We start from the raw sequence: 4,093 nt of genomic DNA, 5'->3' as shown, positions 1-4,093 counted from the left end.
TTTACTTGGGTGCCGATCAGTTCTTTAATGAAAAATATGGTATTGGCCACAGAGACAATGGTCTAGGTTCATGTATTTTTGTGAATTGAATTGGGTTCTTGCCCTTCAATACTGCTGCTCTCTTTACCCGAGCTAATTATCTTCAGTCTACTGATTGTTTATCTGCAAGTTAGTAGAACATCATCCTCAGAACTCAAGAAATCCTTTGACTCTTGAGTTTTACTTTTAGCTTCCCTTGGAATGGTCAAAATTCACGTGTTATATAGACTTTATGTTTTACTACAGCGGCTTCTATATGATGTCAACTCCAGAGGCGAAGGCTTATGAATCTCGTACTTTTTGGAAGGAATGTGAATCTCATATTAATTCATTAATTATTATTATTCAACTACACTATTTATACTTCTTTATGCAAAGGTAATGATCTAATATGGGAGGACTCTTGGAGGACGGGACAGATACTTGTCCTTATTTAGTCAGTTTGTCAGATTACAGGGTTATAAATAGAGAGGAACTTGGACATATGAGGAGGCTAATGTTTGGACAGAATATTCGATAGAAAAGGCTTGGTTGAAAAGTTATCTATCACTTTACTAAATCTGCTACTAATTTTCTGCTTGATAAATTGGGCTCCTATACCAACAATTTCAAACTTCAAGCTTCGGAACAAGATCGAAGTTTGAGGGGCCATAATAGACCATCCATACATGAGGAAGAAGAATAGCTTATAGCTCTACACAAGATGATGGTGGGGTAATTGTCTAATAAACTCTGTGCACTTGAGTCTACGGCGGAGGACAGTTCAGTAATTAGGTGTAGGATTTTCTTTTTTGTTTTAAATTCTATTTTTTCTCATCACACCCAAGCACTGCAATTTTATTAAGTGAAGAGAAGGAGGTGGGGGAGTTTGCAGAATTTTGGAACTATTCTGCTTGGGGAAAACTTGAGTGTCCCAAATTCTCTAAGGAGTTAGTTAATTTCCTAGAGGTTGTAATCTGATCCTAGCATGTTAGAAGTCATGAGGTACTAATTCTCTTTTCTGATATCATCTTCCTGTATTTGAGTACTCATTAAGCGGACGTGAATATGGTGCTGATTTCTCAGGAGCCCATGTTTGGTTTTATGGATGAGAAGCCTTACACATCTTGGCAGTGCTTTTCCTCACCATATCTGAAGTAGAGTGAATCTCCCCGGTGATATTGGCCACAGTAGGATACTAAGGATGTATCCTTTGCCGCTGCTACTTCTAGGTTTAAACCCTTTTGGCTTGGTGATGCCTTTGACTGGAAGAAGAGGTTGGTTGGGACTCTCTTCTGGCAGGAAGATCCATGCTCCTTACAAGATTGATGCTTGATCAGAGTACTTATGGTCATGGGTGGGGTAGATTGGAGAGCAGCTGCATAAGATATTTGGTATTGCTTGGTTAGTGGCCCTTTAATCTTATCACAGGGTCCTTATAGTTCTCTTCATTGACTTCCACTAATGATGCGTCTTTCTCTATAGTGTGAAAATTGTGCATTGTACTATCTGATCATCTTGCACATAATTAATTCGAAATGTGTGATCCATCATCTCCCGTGAACTGGATTATTTGTCTGCTCATGAAGAATGTGTGGGTTGATGTGGTGGGTAGTACACGGTTCTTATTTAGATTCCAAGTGAGAACGTGAATAGGAAACCCACTTGCTTGCATGTCTTGTGAGATTAGTGTTTATGTTTTTGGCTTCTATCTGTTGCTACTGGCTGAGAATATGCAATGGGGTTGCACACCCTCACTTGATTAAGGATTTGGCATGTACCAATTTTTTGCTGTAATGGCTTGGGAATTAAATATCATTGTGGGTAGCTGTCGTTTTGGGGCTAGAGTGCTTCCACTAGGTTTAATGAGGATTTGTCTTCAATGGAGCCATTGTTTGTTAAGAATTAGGCCAGTGGGGAACATCCTGTTCCAATTTCAGCTAAGCATTTTGATGTGTAGCATGACTGTTGCATATCTCAAGATGGAGCAAGACAACCAAGTTGCTGGCCTCGATTATCAATTTACTTTGTCATTGATGAACGGTCTACAGTGAGACTATCCTGTATTACCAAAATTACGACCTGTAAAAGTTTCCTCTGTATGAGTTTCAGCTGGGAGTCTAGTGGAACTTGAACAACCCAACCGATAACATAGAAGTTTCCTCAATCTCTCCAGATGTCCGCTCTGAGCTTTCCTGATTTATATGTTTCCCTGCATCGGTTTTTGAGGTTGTGTACATATGATGAAGGATTAAGGACCCGACACCAATTTGAGACTTAGAATCCTACTTTTTGTCTGTTCTTAACATATCTAAAGTTGAGCGCCTGCCTTTTGTTTGTTTGTCATGAAGGAAGTTGGTACCCACCTCAATTAGTCATCAATCCATGTTGAAACTTGCTTATGACAGTTTTTCCTGTCTACTCTATAGTTGGCCTAGATGCTCTTAAATCTCCCATGCTCCCAGCCTCATAATTAAAGTAGAACTTTGTCAAGAAAGGCATTGCTTGCAAACATTTGTATGGCTTGATATGATCATACAGGCATGTCTATAACTTCTATCTATCAACACCAGCATTTTGTTTTGATTACAGTCACTAATGTGTTTGACATTTTTGCTTCACTGATAATGTGTCTGGCCACCCTGTTTATGTGTGAGGAGTTTCTCTTTTCTTCTATAACTTATTCAATATTTGGTTCTATTATCAAGATAATTAGGAACTTCAATAGCATACGATTGCATGCAGATTTTAACTAATGGAAAGTGCAAGAGTGCGGAGCATAGAGTGACTACAAACTCTAGCAGGGCAAGACTCTCGATCTCTGCTTTTCATGATCCACCGAAGTCAGTAAAAATATCTCCGGCTGCAGAGCTTGTCAGTGAGTCTTCCCCCCTTAGATACCGCGAAGTTATTTTTGGAGATTATACATCATCATGGTACTCAAACGGCCCTCAAGGAAGAAGAAATCTGGATGCAATCAAGCTTCATAACTAAAGCTTTACAACTAGGTATTGTGATTCCTGTCCTCTTGTTGTTTCCTTTCCTGATGGTTTCACTTTTCTTCTGCTTGATTTCTGTTCTCTTTATTGTGCATTGAAAAAAACTCAGCATCTTTATGAATCAAACTTGAACAATCTGTCTAAGATTCTAATGGGAGTTAGGGAGCGAGATACTTAACGTCTCTACTAGTCTGTTTGAAATGAATTTCTAAGTGCTTAACGTCTCTACTAGTCTGTATAAAGTGTTCTTACGTATTTTTAGAGTTTGGAAAGTCATTCCAAATAAACCCTACATCATGTTATCGTCACTTGGCTCCTGTCCTTTCTTTGTGGAAGGGAAGAGGAGCGAGAAAGAGATCGAAGTTTTTGAAATTCTTTCGTGACTGTTGACATAACATATTAAAAAGACTTGTTGCCTGTCTATGAAAGACATTCTGACTCAGTTTTAATCAATTTGGGTGCATGTAGCTTGATTTGTGTAGCTTCATATGTTAGCAGGGAATCACATGCCTCATAGAAGTGCAAGATCATCCTCCCTTATTGAAAAGTCAAGTTTTTTCTTTGCAGCTTCTTCAAGTTCTCCTAAACAAGGTTTGAATTGAAGATCAGTTGACAAGGGAGAGAAGAATAAGATTCTTTGCATCTTCCTCAACTCAAGATTCTTACCAATCCATATCCATATGGTACAATCTCAAATCAAATGAAACATTGATTACATATGAACTTGTTCGATATCGATGGTTGCGTGTAGAAGAATGGTTCTCAACTACTCGAAAAAGAATGATACATTTCATTTGAATTCTTGAAAGGTCTGGACTTTGAAGACTCTAGATCAACTTCATCACCACAGTAGACGGATTACGAAACACATTTCAGTTATATTTTGAAAATGACATGTCATTTTGATTTCTATGCTTTCGATAATCGATAATATTCTATTTTAGTCCTTCTATTTTCCATGAATCTGAAGAAAAAAAAAGTCTTCACTTTTCATAAGGTTTTTATGTTACTGATTCCTCTAGAAATTTGATAAATAAATCCCGAGGAATCGGGAAGTTATTATTATCAATATGAAA

The 4,093-nt window shown here is 38.0% G+C and overlaps 1 long non-coding RNA gene across 1 annotated transcript; it reads left to right on the top strand.

The window, feature by feature from the left end:
- Positions 1-21: 21 nt before the first annotated feature.
- On the top strand, positions 22-3,941 carry LOC111786300. Its single transcript, XR_002813772.1, has 2 exons — positions 22-3,026; positions 3,585-3,941. It is a non-coding gene; the product is annotated as an uncharacterized LOC111786300 (long non-coding RNA).
- The last annotated feature ends 152 nt before the right edge of the window (positions 3,942-4,093 follow it).

The sequence above is a fragment of the Cucurbita pepo genome, unplaced genomic scaffold (genome assembly GCF_002806865.2).
Source record: "Cucurbita pepo subsp. pepo cultivar mu-cu-16 unplaced genomic scaffold, ASM280686v2 Cp4.1_scaffold001363, whole genome shotgun sequence".
Classification (NCBI taxonomy): domain Eukaryota; kingdom Viridiplantae; phylum Streptophyta; class Magnoliopsida; order Cucurbitales; family Cucurbitaceae; genus Cucurbita; species Cucurbita pepo.
Note: the sequence above shows the minus strand (reverse complement) of the source record. Positions and strands in the feature narration are given on the sequence as shown.